The sequence below is a fragment of the Podarcis cretensis genome, assembly GCF_951804945.1.
Source record: "Podarcis cretensis genome assembly, chromosome: 7".
In the NCBI taxonomy this organism is placed as follows: Eukaryota; Metazoa; Chordata; class Lepidosauria; order Squamata; family Lacertidae; genus Podarcis; species Podarcis cretensis.
Window position 1 is genome coordinate 33,679,639 of NC_137176.1, and position 21,454 is coordinate 33,701,092.

The 21,454-nt window shown below is 40.9% G+C and overlaps 1 protein-coding gene across 7 annotated transcripts in view; it reads left to right on the forward strand.

Moving 5' to 3' along the window:
• LOC307220151 (uncharacterized protein) overlaps positions 1 to 21,454 on the forward strand; it is a gene marked incomplete at its 3' end in the record, with an annotated part of 350,445 nt that overhangs the window by 102,719 nt on the left and 226,272 nt on the right. For all 7 annotated transcript variants that reach the window (XR_013840712.1, XR_013840713.1, XR_013840714.1 and 4 more), the window contains exon 4: positions 6,812 to 6,923. The remainder of the gene's footprint in view (positions 1 to 6,811; positions 6,924 to 21,454) is intronic.

Here is a 21,454-nt window from a genome sequence, read left to right on the forward strand (position 1 = left end):
CCCCAGCCAGGATGGCCAGTGGTCAAAGATGATGGGAGTTGATTCCAGTAACATCTGGAGTGCTCTCCCCAGGGAGATATGCCTGATACCACCACTATCTACTTTTAAGTGCCAGACAAAAACATTTCTCTTTACCATGGTTCTCTCCCCTCCCCTCCTTAATTTGGAGGCTTTTCAATGTGTCTTGCATTTATACGTGTTTAGGTTTTTATTCGGCTTTGGTTTTAATCATTGTTCTATTTTGTAAATCACTTTGGGTTGTTTTTGCAGAAGAAAAGCAACTAATAAGTGCAATAAACAACAACAACAACAACAACAACAACAACAACAACAACAACAACAACAACGGTAATGCATGGAATAAATTCAAATGCAATTCAAATACCTTTATGCCCAAGTGACTTCCATACAACTTAAAAAAATTATGTATAGTAAAACAAAGATACCATGGTTGGTGGCAAGGAAGGTGAAAAACATGAATTCCATATAATTAACTGCAGACTGTCTTGCTGCTGGTACCTATGCAGTTGGACACCAGAAGAAGAGCAGTCTGTTTTGTGTATCTTTTGAGATACAGCAGTTGAAGGAAATGGAACAAATCCCTTGAGAGTGAAGGTTTCGCAAAATATATGGCAGAAAAAGCATGCATGTGGAAAGCAGTGATAGAGGCACACATTCATGCAAACAAATGTGGTTGCACAGACACTGTACTATAGAGGACGCATTGGTCTTCAATCCCAGCAGCTGCAGCCAGCATTTCCAGAGTCTGGGATGGTTTTAATCCAGCAAAATCGGGAGGGACACGTGTTTCCTATCTGTGTTCCTAAGAATGAGATTGCAAAAGGTTATGTTGAAACCTATATCACATCAGGAGTTCTGGCCGTGCACCTTCTATGGTGTTGCGTGTAACCCTGGTACTGATGGGATCTGAGGGTTCAGAGCAATCTCATGTTTTGCAGAACCAACTATCACATGGTGTGGAAGCTCTGTGATCAGATCTCTTGATTTTATTTTATTTTATTTAACTTCAAAGCAGGAGTGGCTGTTCAGCATGGTAGCTTACATATGTTACTTTCTCTCTCTGTGTATTATTTTAAATCAATACATTTTGTAGGATTCTGCAGATCATATAACACAGTGCCTTCCTACTTCTAAAAGTCTCCTTTAGTGCTGCTTTGGAAATATCCTGAAAATGTAATGTGTGCTCACCCAAGTAGGAAAATTCATATTTTTTATTTTATTTAGCATTTGGCTGCCTCTACCTTCTGTGGAATCCCTTGGCGATTTTAAAGGGTCAGGATGTGTCCCCATTCTCATATCTCTCTTGTGGGGCTTTCTTTCCAGAACCCTTGTAATGCAGAGAAACTGGCAATTAGTGACCTTCTGCATCAGTAGTTCCTTCTTCTGGGCATTAGACTTGATGTTATGCATCTTGGCATGTGAAGATTTAGAGCATGGCCCCCTGACCCCATCACCAGAGCAGTGGCTCCAGCTGCCAAAGATGTAGGGGAAGAGTAATGGGAAAATGGCAACCTATGATCTTCTATATATGGATGAAAGCAAGCTTAGGTACTTCTAGTTCTCTTATTTACTTAACTAACAAGAAGCATGTTGATGCAGACCAAAAGTACAGCAATGTCAGACTTGTTTAATATGCCGATATGTATGCAAGAGTGTTTTAAGTAGGGAGAGGTATACCAAGAAAGGGGGAATTCCATATGGTACATGTGTTATCTGTGCCCAATTATGCGGTCAACCCAATTATGCGGTCAGCCAAACTCAGCCCAGATGCTGGTATGCATTTATCAGATGCTTTTCTTTTGCTGAAGTCCATGAATTCATCTCCCACTCTCTCATGTGTATGTTCATGTGAGAGAGAATTTCACATAGGCAAAGTTAATACTTTTGGACTAAAGCTATAGATAGACAAAGTCTTTTTGGGCTTCAAAGTAATTGGAAATAAGAGTTGACATGTCAAAAAAGCACTCACTTCAATTAGCAACAGTGATGTTTCAACATTAACACTGAAAGACTCAGGAAGCAAGATAACTAGGTTTGACACACTAAGAAAGCATTGTAGGCAGCTGTGTGACAGTGTTGAGAATTTATCGCCAAGGATTAGTAGCTTAATTAAAAAAACAAAACTCAAGAGAACATTTAGAAATAAATATCTTTGTGAATTTTAACACACCTGTTGCTTAATTATACTTAGTAGACTATTCCACATTTCTACTACAGTGGAAAAAAAATAATTTGGGTGGCTATTGAACTAATGTTTTTTGTTGTATACAGAGAATAGAATTTGGCAGATAAAGTGTGTTCTTTAATTTTAGGGGGGCTGACAATATTTGAAACATGTATTTTGCAATCATAAAGCCTATAAACTTGCTTATTTTAAGCTAAAAGTGGAGGTGCTAAGAAGCGGAATTCTGTGGTCTTCAATATTGTCTAAGGCTTTTCTGTACTTCCTTAGAATACTGCTAATATCCAGTGATGTTGGATCAGAATGGTTGAATATGGGGTTTTCACCCCTGCCAACAGGCAGACTCTCCTGTTGTCCACCAACTGTAGCTCTTCAAAAGTAGCTCTGTGTAGAAGACAATGTTGCAGTTGTTTCCTTGGCATTGCTAAGCTGTGGGTGGTGATAAGTAGGCCTCTAATTCTTCAGGTGGTTAGAAAATAATCTCCTGTTCTCCAGGATTAGCTTTTGTTTATTGATGAACTGTAGTTGATAAAATGCACTCATGGCAGTAGCTGTCACTTAAGCTTTCCAAAGCAGTCCTAGATCCAGGGCAGAATTCTTCAACCTTGGGTCCCCAGAAGTTGTTGGACTACAACTCCTATCATCCCTGACTATTGTGCTAAGCCAGCTGGGGATGATGGGAGTTGCAGTCTTGAAGAAGACTATTCTAAGGACTCCCTAAAATCCATACATAATCCATTAGGAGCAGGAATGCCCCCTTTAATCATATGCTGATGCCAGATCAAAAATATTCCTCTCAGGTAATCAATTCCATCTTATCTGGATTCAGTTTTAGTTCATGATCCACTTGGTCATAGTCAGGACTGGCCCAAAATATTTTGTTGCTTGAGTTGCAGCAGTGTAGCCAAGACTAGCCAGTATATTTTTGTATCTGAAGTTAAAAACCCCACAAGTGTTTCTCTTACCCCCAGCAACAGTGAATTAAATAGGTAACCATTTGCTGGCTTTTCAGTATACCTCAAATCATTCTGCCTAATAGTCTTGGTCAGCCCTTGCCATAGTTTTCAATACTCTGGTTCAGGACAGAGACTACTGCTACCAGGTTGGGAATGAAAAGCAAAGGTAAATGTCTCAGCCTATTGAAGTCACCTCCATCCAGTATCATTATGCACGATTTGCTATTAGCACAACAGGCCCACAAATCTTTCGGTGTTTTTGTATTTGCATGCAATTAAATAAGCATAAATTTACAGAACTGCTTGTAACTGTTTCAGGTGCAACAGTGAGCATTGGCACAACACACCTACACAAATTGTCTTAACATGATTCGAGCATGGGGAATTGCTGAACTGTATATAACCTAGGCATTTACAAAACCACAAACTGCTAGACTGTTACAATAGTGACCTTGTCTTTAGCCTTCCACTCTTGCACTGCCTGTAGGATGGAAATTTCTCAACCACAGTGGGAACAAATTTAAGGTTGGGCTTCCAGTGCTGTTGCTTAATTTAGGGTCTTGCTTCCACTTTGGATAAGTTGTCTAAATTGCTTACTTGTACATGTGTCCTCTTATTTTCCCAGCCCATGTTTCCTTTTCTAGCACTCTTAATACTGCAGCTAGTAATTCACCACTTCCCAACCTCTTAGCTTTGGACAGAAGCCACAGCATTGCATTATAGTCGGTCCAGGGAAAAGGTTCTGACCTTCAGATTTTATTCAGATTACATTCTCCTCACTTAAACAAGTGAAGGCTATCTTCTAGAAGAAAACAGCCTTTCCCCCTTGAATGTCCAAAAATATCTGTGCAAATTCCATAGATTTGCTATCTGTAGGTTATAAATGCTTTGTATGGGATGGCTAAGCAAAATCCTATGATCTCTCTGGAAATGTTTAGTGACATCTAGGCAAAGGGGCATATCTCAATGGGAGAGCAACTGCTTTGCATGCAGAAGGCCCCAGATTCAATCCTTAGCATCTTGAGCTAGGGCCAGGAGAAACCCCCGCCTGAAAACCTGGAGGACAATTTCAATGCACTGTAGACAGTAGCGAGTGAGATGGACCAGTGGTTTTACTCTGTATAAGGCAGCTTTATACGTTAGTCTGTTAGAAATGTTGTTTGCTTGGAAATTGCTGAAGTCAATGGTGTTTTCTTCCCAGTTTAGCATTTAGCAAATGTAAGATGAGAAAATATTTTTACATGCCCAGGAACTTCTCAGATGTTTATGACTTGGTATCAGAAATTTGCCTTGCTGATAAAGCAGTTTAGTTCATCGCAACCGGGGTCAAAGGTTTAGATCAGGGTTTCCAGCTTTTTGGACTACAGTTCCCATCATCCCTGGCCACTGGTCCTGCTAGTTAGGGATGATGGGAGTTGTAGTCTAAAACAGATGGAGACCTAAGTTTGGAAAACCTGGCTTAGATAATGGTTAGACAATGTGTTACCTTCCAGATGTTATGAGAATACAGCTCCCATCATCCCTGATCATTGGCTTTGCTGGTTGGGCTGATGGAAGTGTAGTCCACAACATCTGGAGCACGCCATGTTGGCTATCCCTGGTTTAGTCACCCATTTAACATCACCTATTAATTGTTATATTGAGCAAGGAGTCAAAAGGGCGTCCATTTTAGTGCAGGGCTATAGAAACATATGATGGATGCTTGTAGCGGAAGACATGAAGAGTGACTTGTCATTTCTCCTTACTGCATTTTTGGAATGAATAAAGATGCATGATTTTAAAAACTCTTTATCTGTATGATTTCAGTGTAGCTCACAAATGAGACCCTAAAAGTATAAATTTAGCCTAATCTTCTAAAACTGTTTATGGGCTCATCAACCCTGTTACAGCCTGACCTGCAAAAATATTTATATATTTATCTGAACAAGTCACAGTCACTGTTACATAAAACAACTATATGAGGATATTTAGGCAAGACTGAAACATCACAATCAAATTCCCTCTAAATTCCCTTAAAAAGACAACAGACTCATACATATTCATGCGTTTCAAATTATAAAATGCTAGAACACTTTTCCAGATTCCATTCTGAGGGATTGGACACAAACAGTGAGGATTGGGCCTGTTACATCTACCTCCCTGAAGCTCAGCACTGGCACCCCACAGTGTGTGCTGAGTTCCTACTTGTACTCATTGTATACATATGACTGTATTTCATCTGATCCATCTACTGCAATTATTAAGTTTGCAGATGATACTACTATAATGGGTCTAATTACAGGTGAAGATCAATCAGTGTACAAGGGGGGGGGGAGGTTCAAAAAGTATCTACATGGTGCCTAGATAATAACTTGCACCTAAATATTAGCAAGACAGAGGAGATGGTGTTGGACTTTTGGAGGAGGAAGAGTGTGGAACTAGCCCCGTTGTATATCTGGGGGGGGGGGGGGTTTGTTTGGAGAGAGTCTCTTCCTTTAAATTCCTGGGAGTTTACCTTAGTGAAGACCTCACTTGGAAAAACAATATAACTCAGATGGTTATGAAGGCCCAACAGAGACTCCATTTCCTCGGGGTCTTGAGAAAGTACAATGTTAAACAACAATTGATGACCTCCTTCTACTGGTCCACAATAGAAAGTGTCCTCTCATATTGTATCACAGTGTGGTACGTTGGCTTGACAGCCACGGGCAGAAAGTCTTTACAGAGGGTGGTAAACACAGTACATGATATCATGGGCTGTCCCCTGAGCCCGCTAGATGACATCACAAGGGATTGATGCCTTAGGAGAGTGAGAAAAATTATCGGGGACAATTCACACCCCGGCCAGCACCTCTTTAATCTTCTACCCTTGGGCAGGAGATATAGAAGTATAATCAGTTGTATCAACAGGCTAAAAAACAGTTTCTACTTGTGGGCTGTTAGGCTGCTAAAGGGAAAATAATATAGTGCAACTGACTTTCGGGGTTGGTGTGTTGTGCGACAAGAACACAGAGTGCAATGAGATTGAGTGTTTGGTGGTGGTGGTGGGGGCTCAGTTAATTTCATTGTACACAGGTTGTACATTGACAATAAAGGCATTGTTGTTGTTGTTGTTGTTGTTGTTGTTGTTGTTATTATTATTATTATTATATCTCTCTATACTGTCCTTTATCCTAAATGGAACACATTCTTATGAGACCAGTGGTACCATTCTAGAGACCCAACCATTTTAATTAACAGTGCCGTCCTATGCATATTTACTTGAAAGGAGCCTTACATCCCTGTAGGTATCTTTTAGGACTACAGTACAGCTATTGTCTAATCTTAAAGTTTGCAAGAGATAAAAGGTAATTGTGTTATTCCTTCTAGTGGTTTCATAATTGATTGGAACACTCACATTTCTTTGCTCATGAGTGAATCTTCACCTGCTATAAAGCTCCTAGCTCATGGAGGAAAGGGTATTTCTCTACGTGCTTAATCACCAAACCTTTAAAATGTTTTTAAAAGGTTTATTATGTGCTGGTTTTAGAGTTCCTGTGAGAAAATATATAACTGCCATATATAGTACAGGGTCTACTATTAATTGTCTTCTCCATTTAAAAAACAGAACCAGACTTTCTTTTTGACATAAACTGACTCAAGCTCTTTCTGTGGTGATTTCCCTCTCTTTCAGGTAGAACTTGTGTCAGTGCAGTGAATGATGATTTATCTTTGAGAGAGTCAGTAATTAAAGGATTTACTTGTGGGACTGTGAGTTCCTTCCTGTTGCAGGACAGATAACTCAGGTAAGTGAGTTATGGGATTCTATGTAATACCACAAGCTTTCTTTTAGCAGACCTACAGTTAAAAACAGGGATATTACCTAGATGTTTTCAGATTGGAATAGAAACCCACTGTGATACTGTAGGGACACCCTTTAATTAAAAGTCAAACTACTGACTTCTGTCTTCCTGTTTGGTATTCTTGAGGGTTTCCATAAGAAACAGTAAAGAGGTTACTATGAATCAGAGAATTACAGAATTGTAGAGTTGGGAGGGAGCCCTGAAGGTCCACACTCGAACCAACTTTCATACACTTTCTATCTAGTAACTGCCAATACTGGATTTCCCCCCCAATGAGTTCTTGTGGACAGTGCGTTCTGTTTGACAACTAGCTCTTTCTTTAAGAAACTTTATGTTAACCATTCATTCAAGAGTAGAAAGTGTGGAGTCCAGTCTAATTTGCTCATTTGCCTAGATATTGTCCTTTTAAAATGGGTCTATTGACATAGAAAGGCTCCTCTGTATTATTTATTTTCTTACACTTATATGCCAACTTTTTCTGTCTTGGAAAGGAAATCAGAAACAGTTTAACTTTTGAAAAAAAAAATTTTTTTTTAATCTTCTTTTCAGAAAGGTTGTTTGTCCTTTCGAGGCATCACTGCAGAACCAAAACAGGCCTTTCCCCCCTCTTTTTGTGTAGCGAGACTTGCGTTTTTTTCAGTCAACCAGACTATAATTCTCTAAGTCAAGCTGATCTGCATATGGCTTCTGTTATTGGCTGTGTTTAATTGCTGTACTTAGTTTTTAGTTCCCTATGTCCGCCCCCCCCCCTTTAAAACCCACATGATGCTGATTCCCATGAGTCTGTGAAGATTCTGAATTGGCATCATATGCGACAGTCTGATGAAGTGATAAGTATTTCACACTCTGGTTCTTCATCTTTTATGGCGTGCAAGTTAAAGATCCCTTTCATACTCAAGTAAATGAATAAAAAGAACCCCTTTTCACATCTGGAAGACCTTGTGTATCTTTGGCCAATGAGACTGTATGACATCATGTGATGTTATATTGGCTTAATGTCTAGCCAATATAGCAAAGCAGAATGTGTTAGAATCCCCATCCTATGGATTAATGTTATTATTCCCATCAGTACTGTTTGTAATAGGTTCCATATTCAGGATCAAGCTGTTGGGTTTTTCTGTTATCGTAGCCAATACATGTATGTATGTGCATGTGAAGATAGATTTTTGGTATCTTGTGTTATGATACAAGACATGCAATAAGCAACGCATGTCTTAGAGACAAATTACACGTGGTGCTGAGTTTGCGGACACTGCCAAAATCAGCAATAGAGTGAGCATTCTGTGATCTCACTGCCTCCTGCCACTCTGTGTGCATGATTGCTTACTTTTGCAGGATTGTTTTTTAGGATTACTTTCCCAAGTAGTTTGGCTCTGGTTACATGGGTGATAGTTTGCTATTCTTCCTTTTACACTGGGTAAAATATTCCCATGGAAATATATTGTGAAATCTATCTTAAACCTGCAACTCACCCCCCCCCCCCGCCGCATAACGGTGCAACCTTCATTCTCATCTGCATCTGTGTGTCTCACTCAGTACTTTTCATTCTGCTTTGCAAAAAACGGAGGAGGGCCAAGGGAGCTGATGGCAAGCATGCCTTCTTTCCCTTTCTTGCATGGTTCTGAAGGAATGCGACCACTTTTGCAGAACGGATTTTGCCACCCACTCCATCAATGCTGCTGAAAGCTTTGCCAATAATTACTATTAACTGTTGTACTGTTTTTTATACAAACAGAGAAATTTAAGTTCTAGACTAAAACCAATCAAGGGGGGGGGAATCTTTCATTTAAAAGGTTTTGAGAACGTGTTTTGATTTGGTTTTCCTATTTTCTCCCCTCTCCACCAATCAGATGGCTGTTGCACTTGTTTATTTATTTAATGAGAATCTCTGACGTCTTAATGAAAGACACACAACCTTTAAACCTCATGCTCCATCAAGTGCAGTGCCTAAAGCATGGGTAATTAATGTACACATGTAGTGACAGGAATACACATGTGATTTTCGTATTGGAAAACTAAGATACAGTACTTTGATTTTGGTAACCTGGCCAGCACTTGGCTCAGACTTAGATGTGCAGTCAGCATAATGTCTGAGAGAGAGGGGTGTGATTCACTAGTAGAGCTCTATTAACGGCTCTATGAACCCTTTGAATTTATTTACACTAAAGCAAGGATGGGGAACCTCTGGCCCTCCAGTTGTTGTTGGATCCCAAACTGGCATTCCCAGCTCAATGGCAAGGGATGATGGGAGTTAAGGTCCAATAGTCTTGGGAGGTCCATACTCGCCACACCTGACACACCTATCCCTGCACTTGCAAGGTTTGTCTGGAGTGCATCATTAACATGGAAGTGTGTCTTTTTAAAAATAGAAAGTTATTATTTAATATGTTGCTTGCTATTGCATTTAAAGCCCATTTTTTTATTAGGGCAGCTAAACTGCACTATTTAGGTTTAGAGTGCTAGAAATGTGCATGGACAGAAATCATCCATTAATAAATTGCAGTATAAATTAGGCATAGCTGTGTCCTTGTCACTTCTTGCCAATGCCCGCCATGCCATATGTTTTTTTTTTGTGTGTGGGAAACGGAGCTTAGTCTTCATATAGCTGCTTTTCTTTCTCTTAACCAACAGTTTGGGTCACATTTTCTGGCAGCACTGAGACAGCATTAATGCAACTCCTATGAGATGTAACTATGTTAAAAAAAGTCTGACTGAAGAGAATAATGGGCAAGTAGACACCTCCCATGAATTTTAAAGACAAGCCAGTCTCCTTGGCATTAGGAGGGAAGCACAGTTGCCAGTGATATTTTTAGATACGGTTGCTATCCAGACATATAATACATGTAAATCCCTTAAATTCTGTTGGCTTTGGGTCCTAAAATCATCAAAACATTTACAGAACTTTGGGGTGTGGGGGGAAGCAGTAAGTATATAAGCATTGTAAAAAAACAGACCTTTGTTGCTCTATAATATTGGTAAGTATGTTGAAAATGATAAAGTGTAGAAAACTTCCTTCCTTTTTTATTGAAGTGATTTATTGCCCGAATAAAAGACTGCTGGAATATTGTTGCAGACTACATCCTTCTCAGTTTTTTATATATGTAAAAAAGAAAAAGAAAGGATGAATCCTGATTCCAGCCAAAGTGACTCAAATTACCTACCTCTTTTCTTTTGCACTCCCTTCTCCCAATGTGTTTCACCTCTGATTTTGATGTTGTGTGAGAAAGTTGAAGGCAGGTCACAAGTTTTAGAGAGGAGACTTCAGAAAACTGTTTTAAAAACAACAGTGCAGTCTTACTAAAATAGAAGAAGTTGAAAGTTTGAAAATGAGTAGTTTTGAAAACAGGTCACCACTTTCTTCCTTTCAAGTCACTAAATTCAGATGTTTGGATGTCCTGATTACTTCTAAATATAATACCCAGTTTCCAGCTACTGTTATGGCATGGCAGGCTAAATTAGGATGGCTGAGGATGGTTTCCTGCTTGTAAAGCTGATCTTTGACATTCTACACCAGATCGAGAGGTGATTTGGTTCCCTAATTCATTTGGGAATTGCTAAAATGCTGTTGTAGAGGAACTGTCAGGAGGGCTTTGTGCCATTATTTTTAGATCTTTTTAAGGTTGTGTTTAGTCTCACTCGTGATCCTGTGAGACGTTAACTGTGGCAGTATAATTATTTTTAGAGAAAGCCTGGCCTGCATTTCCTAGCTACCACATAGAAGCTACTTTAAATCACTGTAGCTTATAGTTTTATTACATAGTTAGCTACAGGGGTAGAGCTGCTCACCACACAGAATAGGTGCAGTTTTTGCCATGTCACTACATACTTAACAGAGAAGTTTTTTTGCAATCTTCTTGTGCAGTGCTGGTTTTCATTAGAGTCTAGCCATGCGGTGAGGCAAGTGTTAGTTCTCTGACATTGTTTAAAAATATGGAGTAGTCAGGATAACACTCTTCATGGTAACGTAAAGGTAATGAAAGCCCATAAGAAGCACCCCCAATCTTTATTAGGGCATTCCACTTGCCCATCCCATCTTAAGTCTATGACCAGTTGCAAACTTCATCACTTAAACATCAGCCCATCACAAAACCCCATTGCCTTGCTTACTACTTAGCCTGCTGAAGAATTTTGAAGATCTCAAAAGTTTGCATAGTATTTTGTGATATTTTGGTTGGTCTAATAAAAGTATCACTCTAATAAGGATTTTAGAATCTCTCTTCAATGTGGATGGATGAGACACATGACCCTGTGTCTTATACTGCTGAATGTGTAAGGTTACTGGTAATTGCCACAGGTGATAAATGGCCACATCTGTATCCATGGTCTTTTTTTTTGGGGGGGGAGTTCATATAGTAGTGTGGTGAAAAATGCTTGATTGATGTGATGAAAAAATTGCATGTTATGTGATATGTGCCACCATTTGGAGCAATGTGATCCAGCATGTGACTGCAGCAATGTATAGACCAGCCCTGAGAGGCTTGGGGTGAGCTTTGAAACATCTTGCACTTCTAAGAACCGTGATGTGTTGATGGTGGCATGCACATACAGTATTAAAGTCCTTTCCAGCTATTCTGCCTATGACCTCTGTTAAGTAGCTGATAATGGCATCACCTGGCTTGTGACCAGATCGCCTCCTTCCCTTTCCCCACAATGTAATATACTTTCTTTTACAAGGCTGTGGGTCGGGGGAAAGATATTTTGGCTTGCTATGTTTGCCCTATGATGTATTTGATGAGTGAGACATTGTTCTGCTTTTTACATCCCTCAAAGGAAGTGTCTGTTGACACAGCCTCTGCTTCAGTCATCTTTTATTATACAACACTCTGGGAAGCCTTTAGGGCAATCCAATGGCCCTAAAAGCAGCTTCTTTCACACAAGGAGAGAGACAAGCCTAACCAGACACCAGCAGTTCATATTTCTTTATTTACAGAGATCTTTGTAATGATGTCAGGCCTCATAGAAGACTAGGATTGCTGATTTGGAGTTGTCTACGAGGTGGGGGAGTTAGGCCTCCCAGCTGTTGCTTTACCTGCCATATTAGAAGGAACACCTTCTCATTTTTAAGAATGAGCAGTGAAGCAGAACAGGCTTGTTTAGCATTTTAGGCATAACTGTTGAGGAATCTTTTGATAAAGCTGAATAGGACTTTCTGGGCAACCTGGATGAGGGTGTTACTGGTATAGAACTAGCATGTAGATTGAATGTGGGAAACGTACATCTTCAGGCAGCTTCAGGATACAACTGAAAAGAGATCCAAATTGTCGTTGCTGTTGTTAGACCACTTCTTGAAATAAAGCTATTGAAGCAGTGCACACAGTAAAAACATAATTAAACACTGAAAGGCAACTTTTAAGAACAATAAAGGTAAAGGGACCCCTGACCATTAGGTCCAGTTGTGGCCGACTCTGGGGTTGCGGCACTCATCTCGCTTTATTGGCCGAAAGAACCAGCGTACAGCTTCAGGGTCATGTGGCCAGCATGATTAAGCTGCTTCGGGTGACCCAGAACAGCGCACGGTAACGCCGTTTACCTTCCCGCGGAGCGGTACCTATTTATCTACTTGCACTTGGACGTGCTTTCGAACTGCTAGGTTGGCAGGAGCAGGGACTGAGCAATGGGAGCTCACCCCGTCGCGGGGATTCAAACCGCTGACCTTCTGATCAGCAAGTCTAGGCTCTGTGGTTTAACCCACAGCGCCACCCACGTCCCAATAAAATAAAATCCATTAAACAAACTCTAGGACATTAACACTGTCCATACAAATTCTAAAAAAACCAAGGAAATCATTTCATCAAATATGAAATGTATCTTCCATAAATGACTGGAAAACACTTCAGAGAAACCCTTAGAAAAAAGATAAATAAATAAATAAATAAATAAATAAATAAATAAATAAATAAATTCTTTGGTAGGCACCAAAACATCTCCACAGTAGATTCCTGTCTGGTTTCATCTGGTAATAGATACTACACATAGGATGTCGTTAACCCTGATACTGTGTAGAAAAACTGTAGAATCATGAATTGGAAGCAATATTGGAAGTGATAGTCCAAGCTAGTACTCAGTGCAGGATCTGCAAAGCTGGCTACAACTATAGCATCTCTGACAGATGGCCACCCAGACTGCGTAAATAACTCTTGCAAAAGAGAGTTCACTACATCCTGAGGCAGTCTGCTCCACGGTCAAATAATATGTACCAGTAGGAAATGTATTCCACTGCTTAGCTGAAACCTGCTTCCTTGAAATTTCTACCTGTCTGTTCTCTTCTTGCCCACCCGAGAAACAGAAAAGAAGTCTGCTCCATCTTCTGAATCATATCTGAAGACTGCTATCATGTTTCCCCTTGCTTGTTTTTAAAATATCTTTTCTCTGAAATTAGCCACAACTGGTGGTTGTCAGATGGGTCAAACACAGGAGGAGGTGACAGCAGTAGCTCAATAGCTATTCAAGGCAAAACTTCTGGCATGACAACATTTCAAGCAGGGCTTGACAGAGTTTGGGAAAGGCGAGGCAAGACAGAGCTTCAGGCTAATAAGGATAAGGTGAGGCTTTGGGTGAGGTGAGCCAAACCGAAACAGAGCTTCAGGGGAGTTAAGGTGAGGTGTCAGATGAGGTCATGGAAGATGGTGCTTCAGGCAAGGCAAGATTCCAGGACTCTGCAGAGCAAGAGTGGGGAACCAGATGTTGTTAGGCTGAAACAACTATCAGCCCCAACCATCATGGGCAGTAATGATGGGAGCTGCAGCCCAGTAACACCTGGAGAGCCACAGGTTGCTCAGATGGAGGAGCCAAAGCCTGGGGCATCAGTTGTGTGAGGCTTGCAAGGCCTCTGTTGGCTCCCCAGATCACTTGACTTGGCTGGACCCGACAGTGCAGCTTTCAGCCATATCATTTTTGGAGCCGTGGAGTGAGAAAAAGCATACGATCACCTCTTCCTGTCCCAGTGGCAGAGAAAGAGGGGCGGCAGTGGGAAACCTGGAACCTGCTGCCAGATTTTTCAGTTGGAATTCACTGATCCTTGTGTCTTGATGCTAGACCTTGGAAGATCCAGCCAGCTGGCTCTAATAGAACCAATGAATATTGAATGCATTCAAGGGAGAATCACAGAACAGTAGAATTGTAGAGTTGGAAGGGACCCCAAGGGTCATTTAGTCCAACTCAGATGTATCTTTGTATGCTGTGAATATATCAAGCCACCCAGCTCTGTTTTGGCAGAAGAGATTTTGTAATTGTCACTTTTTTCTTTCTAAGTGACTCTTGGTGTATACTTCAATTTAGCCACCCATTAACCTCTGTTCAGCCTGTCATAGTGGTTACTAATAAGGAGAAAAAGACTGGCTGCTTCTCTGTCTGTTCTCTGTTATGTTTTGGCCAGATAGTTAAAAAGCTTCTCTTCTGCTAGAGCATTTTAACCTTGCTAGCTCTGGTCTTGTTTTAATTGTTTTACTCCAGCTTTTAATGCTGTCTGTACGTAACAGTACTGAGATTTTACAGTTCTAAACCACCCTGGGAGCCCCTGGTACAGCTGAAAAGTGGCATAAAAAGCATTTGTATAAATAAAAATACATTTTAAAAGATTGATTCTGCTATCCAGTCTTTTAGCCTTTAGGTAGAGCATGGATTCTGATCCATAAAAGTGATTGTGAATGCAAAACTATTTAGCTTGGATATATCTTGAGTTTGAAAGTTGTGGTTTGTGTCTAAGCTAGCCTTCATATTCCAATGCAAAGCTTTTATAGTTGGCTCACTCTTGCTATATCTTTAATTTAAGGCTAATTCCAGCAGCACTTCTATGTCATAAATGTAAAGGAAATACAGAAAATGTTAAGGTTCTCTCAGTCCTCCTGCTAATTAAGGTCAAGGAGTAAGCTCTATTAGTTTTCATTATAATTGTAGTGCTATAAAGGTGAACAGAATTATATAGCTACATTACTTTACTTTGTTTAATGGGATCTACATCACCAAAAGAGTCTTGTATGTCTAGCAGGAGATCTGGACCTTGTGGCTCACTTAAAGTCCAGTGACACTTTAAAGACTTGGCTAGCTGTCATCTCTCCCCCTCTTTTAAAATAAAGAGTGAAGCTGATTTTAAATCAAAGCCTCAGTCTTGCTTAAATTTATTTATAGTGTGTTGTAGCCAACTAAGTGTTACTCAGAGTAGACCCACTTAAATCAATCAACCCAAGTTGCTCATGTTCATTAATTTTAATGGGTCTCTTCTGAGTAGGATGAGCGTTGGATATAACCCAGTGTTCAAAGACGGGATCTCTATGACTGTTTGGTTAGTCCACAGAATTATATTTTACAGCTAATTTCTAAAGGTGGGTAGGTCAAAATCAGTGTAGCTTTGGAAGGTTCAGTCTGCCATCTTGATTCAAAATGGCGTCCGATTGTATCAAAACATAGAGGAAAAACATGGTCCTTGATCTCAGGAACTCTCATGCAAAATTAGGTTGCGATATGTTAAGAGGTGTGCGTAGTGAACCAACTTTCCAAAATACATAACAGATAGGTTAAGGTCAACCTGGGGTTGCATTTATTTACTTTTAGTAGTTGAACTGTTGTTTCATGGTGCTATGACAAATGTAAAAACCATGCCTTGCCATATTCTGGTTCAACATTTTCTGGGAAAATTGGAATTGAGTACACAGAGAGAACCAATTGACATGCTCAAGTACTCAATGGAAGGAATAATAATATCAGGGCTAGTTCAGATATTACGGATGAGTGTACATACAGCCCACATATGAGTGCCACTGAAAAACAATTCCATCTGGTGGGCTTTGTGTGTAAACTGGAATGTTTGTAAACAATGAATGTAGCACATGGTTGGAGTGGTTCCGATTTGCTTCACATTATTTAGCTGTTGAAAACAATAGCCCAAAATTTCTGTCTTTGGAAAACTACTTAGGCTGCAGTTTCCGATCCTTACATAAAAGTGCCCTTGAAATAATCTGTTTAGAATTACAGTGTCAGGAATTAATAGAAGTGGACAGGGTTGGAAAACTGATCATCTGCAGTAAATCAGACATTGTTCTTTTCCAGAATCCCTAGTACCAGCTCCAACTACATTAGGTTCATTCACACTGACTCATCTTGCAGGCTTCCAGCACTGCATGTTTTGTAATAGGAGGAGACAACTAGAAACCTGGCTTTGCCAAAATGGCTATTTTCCCAACTCTGCATATTTAGGTAGGCTTAAGACATCTCTCCTTCCCCCAGCCCCTTAAAAAGGCTGCTCTCCCTAAATTGCAAGGAATTACTTCTTGAGAACCATAGGTGGCTCAGGGAATAAGAGATAACTTGGTTCTCAAATGTCCATCATCTATTGCTTTGCTTAGGCAGGTGCTAAATAAGCTAGTTGTTGTTTGTAAGTGATAACAGATAAAAGCAGCCAGAGCCTTAAAAATTGCTAACAACAGGCAACACATGTCTGGATTTAGACATGGATGTTAAAGGAGTAAAATCTGCTGTTTTGTGGATATGGGCAGATGATAAAACAGCGTATTATTTCTTGGTGCAGTTACGATATGATTTCTGCTTTTTCTTACATTGGCCTTACCTCTGTTGTGCTGCTGTAGCTTTGGCTTGCATGTGCTTTTGTGGAGAAGGGTACACAATGACCTGACTGCAGATCCTACAGATTGTTGTGCTAGCATTGCCATAAACAACTATAAATTGTAAGTTTCTGGGAGGTGGAAACCTCAAGCGCAAGAGAAGCACAGAAAAGGGAAAGTGTGTACAATATCAAACGCTGTCAGTCTTTGCATAAACCTATCTTCTTGGTAATACCATGGATTTCATTTGTCAAGGAGTAGATCTTAAAGGCATGTGGGGCCCGAACTCTATTACTGAAAGCCCACATTTGTGCTTAATGCAATCTGTTGACTTTCTTCCCCTTTCCACCTTCTGTACTGATTTGTGGTGTTAACAGCAGGAGTAAGGCAAGAAGGGAGTGCAGGATGGAGTATCAATCAGGACAGACACCTTAGTTATACTCTGTGCTTTCTGTGCCTGAGTATTTTCAGTCTGTCTTACTGCCCTGTGGGCTTTATGTCTCCTTAAGTAAACATTCATGTTCTTCTCTTGGTCTTTTGTGGGTAAGAGAAGGTGAATTTTGCCAGTGATGGGAACTGCCACATATAGTTAATACTTTGTTTGTGTGTGACAGTATTGTTGGCAGAATTAAAGCAAACTAAGTAAGCCTCAGACACATTCTTTGAACCAAGGCTTCATCTGGCTCAACTGTGAGCTAGTTTGCAGTATGTGTTCCCTGCACATTTTTGTTAAAGGTTAACAAAACTGTTTAGACAACTTTAATGGCTGTGCATCAATCTGCTGCATCAAGTTGATTAATGGAGCTCATTTCTGTAGTGAATTCTTTAATTGCTCCTTATTTACCGCAGGGAGGGGGCGTGGTGTACTTTTGATTAAGGCAGCTGTCTGGAGTGTTCATTCACCTTGTAAATTCAATTCGTGTCAGGGTTCATTTCTGAAATACATTTCTACCTGCTCTTCTGAACCTTCTCCAAAACGAGGCATCATCCTGGAAGCACGTTATTATAATTTGCGTGAGATGTATGTGCTTTAGTGATAGCAGCATCTTAACAGAAATCAATCTGAATGCATTTTAAAAGGATGCTTGCCAGATTGTGAAGTTGTCTTTCAATATCATTTGTTATTACTTTTCAGGAGAAGTAACTTTAAATACACGGTCATTAGCAGTCAACTCTCCCACATTTCTTGTCATTTCCCCTGCTGTCTACAGGGGCTTCAGCAGAGCTCCGTTACCTGTAAGCTGCTACCTCTGTCTTGAAGAGAAACTGAAAGCAACACAGAATCATAGTTCATCCTCCAAAACCTGCAGCAGGGGATGATAAAGGGATTGTTGCCTGTGATGTCTTCACCTATCCTTTAGTCACACACAAAAAACTGTTTTATAGTGTTTCCAGAACCTGTTTAGATAGCGGAATAGGTAAAAAAAACAGATGTATATGCGTATGTATGTATGTATGTATGTATGTATGTGTATATGTATGTATGTATGTACTAAGGGAAATGATGCCTCTTATCATATCAAAAATTGTTTGCAGCTAACAAGGATGAAGCCATTCTGAATGTGGCCTTGCTAGTGCAAATAATGCATGGTTGTTTTGGGGCATTGAGACCAGACTAAATTTGTATGCCATTATATATAGGTGTGTGTGCATGTGTACACATTGAGCTTTTTGTCACTAGGTCACACCACAACTATATATATCCATGTTCAGCTAGGAAGCTTATGTATGTGTTTACTCTTTTACAGCGTCTGGGTATAAACAGGCAAATTGTGAGAGCTGAATTTTAGGATTAATCACTGCACATCAAACATTCTGATAGGTGTTTAGAAGAAGAGCGAATCTGTTTCCTGTTGGATACAAAAGCAAGGGGGAAATGATGGCTTTGAAAATCGGCCAGAGAAGCTGAGATCTTAAATTAAAAGGCATTTGATGGCAGGATTTTTTTAAAAAATCGGTCGCCGGCATTGTTAAATACTCATTGTGAAACAGTAATCCGGTAGCTGAAGGGCAAGGTTTGAAGGCCTGCAAAAATGATGGAAAACTATTTGAATGCAACTAAAAAAGTAAGTTGTAGAAAAGGAAAAAACAAACAAACAAAAACATGCAGCTCCAAAACTGCACCTTAAAACCAATGCAGTAGAAATATATAAAATGTAACCTAAAGTTCTTGGCCAATAAAGCGAGATGAGCGCCGCAACCCCAGAGTCATTCGCGACTGGACTGAACTGTCAGGGGTCCTTTACCTTTTTAACCTAAAGTTACTGGCCACCAAAAAACAATGGAGGTGTTGGAGAATGGAGATGGAATAAAAGCCTCCCTATTGTAGATAAATAATGAGAAGTTTGGCAAAACCATTTGGTGAGATGTGTTTCTTTCAAAATGGAAGATGGAATGAGAACATTTGAGTTGTGTATGGAAGTAGCATTGGTCTTTGAGCCATAGAGTGAACTGTTAGCCGATACCTGTCTGACCCACTTATCTTTGTGTCTCTAAGAGAGTCACATTTGCTTATGCCCAACCTTCTGGGAGCAAGAAGTGGGCAAGGCTAGAAGAGAGGTGAGTAGAGCCTAATTGAACTGGACCAGAATTGGAGGATATGCACATTCCCCCTTCCAAATGCACACATACAGGGCACACACAAGGACACACATGACTCACTGTAGATGCATCACACACAACCACACACACACACACACTGTATTCTCATCTTGCCCCCCACTGAGCTCTGCAGTTAGGCTTGTGGGAGGAGCCTCCTTTCAGCTCTGATAGAAAGGTTTTTTCCTAATTGCTGCAAGCTGAATGGAGAAGCCAGTGGGCCACCAGTTTCCCACCCCTGCTTCTGTGTGCAAGTGGAGTGGAGTGACACACACATACACAGATGCAGTCTACTTGTTCCATGGCTGAATTTTTTCACAGCGTGGAAGCTGCGGCAGTTCTGCACTATCTTGCCGAGTAGTAAGCTATTAGTAATTTAAACTCCAGAATAGGAAGACAACTACTGTGTGAAGAAGCGGGTAATGGTTGTGTTCCGAGCTGTTTTGCATTGTAAAGGGTCACAGCACAGGAAATGCTCTTGCTGCTGTTGATTATTAATAATATTTTTATAAGATTTATTACCTGTCGTTCACCATAAGGTCCCAGGGCAGGTAATTAATAATAATAATAATAATAATAATAATAATAATAATAATTCATTATTTGTACCCCGCCCATCTGGCTGGGTTTCCCCAGCCACTCTGGGCAGCTTCCAACAAAGATTAAAAATACATTACATTACAAACTATGTAAAAATTATAGTGTTAAAATTGGTCCAAACATTCAGAATAGGATGGATCTTAAAAACATCTTGGTTGTCCAAGGCCAAGGTCAAATGGTACATCTTCAGCATATGTAATAAACAGCTGCGGACTGGTTCCTTCCAGGTGGCACAGCCTGTGTGGAACAGGTGACCACCCCATCTCTCAGAACTGGGAGCTCAGAATGCATAACACCTGTTTTTATCATGATTCAGCTGTGATTAATTGGTCCATATCCAGCCCATTGGCCACTTCCAAACACCAGTCTGTTTTGGCCAAGTGATGCCCATTTAATTTATTGGCCCACATGTAGCCCTGAGGATTGTGTGGTGCTTTGAAAGGGGCTTCTGAAGATACCTCCATTGTGGGTGGGTGGGTGGTTACCAGACATCTTTGTGATGTCAGGTAAACGACATTGGGCCATATCCAGTTCCACACCCCTGTTTTGTAGTTTACTCACTAGGTGGCAGTAGACCTAGATCTTTCTGGGTGGAGTCATAGAATCATAGAATTGTAGAGTTGGGAGGGACCCCCAGTCCACCCTCCTACAATGCAGGAATCTCTTGCCCAATGTAGGGTTCATACCCACGACCCTGAGTTTTAAGAGTCTCGTGTTGAATTGACCTAGCTATCCCTGGAGTACTTTGGAAAACCATAAAGTTCTTGTCTAGCTGTAAGACTGGCGTGGCCTCTTAACCTTCTTTGAAAGTGTTTTGGAGCTTATTATTGTTGTTAAAGGGATGCAGGTGTGAGCGAAACAGGGGTGGAAAAGGGACGCAGGTGGCGCTGTGGGTTAAAGCCTCAGCGCCTAGGGCTTGCCGATCGAAAGGTCGGCGGTTCGAATCCCTGCGGCGGGGTGCGCTCCCGCTGCTCGGTCCCAGCGCCTGCCAACCTAGCAGTTCGAAAGCACCTCCGGGTGCAAGTAGATAAATAGGGACCGCTTACCAGCGGGAAGGTAAACGGCGTTTCCGTGTGCAGCTCTGGCTCTGGCTCTGGCTCTGGCCAGAGCAGCGATGTCACGCTGGCCACGTGACCCGGAAGTGTCTCCGGACAGCGCTGGCCCCTGGCCTCTTAAGTGAGATGGGCGCACAACCCCAGAGTCTGTCAAGACTGGCCCGTACGGGCAGGGGTACCTTTACCTTTTTATTGTTGTTATCATTTCCACCCCTGTTTCGCTCACACCTGCTGCAGCCAACAGAAAAAAGAGCATTCAGACTTCTGTTCAAAGTTCAGTGTGTCTGAGAAAAGCAGCAGACACATGCAGACTTCAGAAGCAGCTCTACCTTAATTATTTGTCCTGATTGTAGCTGCGGATTGCCCCAATAAATGCTAATGATCCTGGATTCCTGCAGTCCTGTTAGCTTCCTTTTCCTCTTACTTTCTCCACTGAAAGTCTTGAAACCCAAGGGCTGGTTTCAACAAAGGGCACAAGAGGGTGGGAGGGAGATGAAGGGAAAGGCAAGCAGATAACAGCCACATGTAATCAGCATTTTATTGCCATCCTCAGGAAGTGGGAATAGTTGAGAAAGAAGAAGAAAAAGAAAGTAGATTGGAGCAAGGAAAGTTAATTACGGCGAGGTATTTGACAGGAAATTACAAAATACAGGCAGACAGAAGA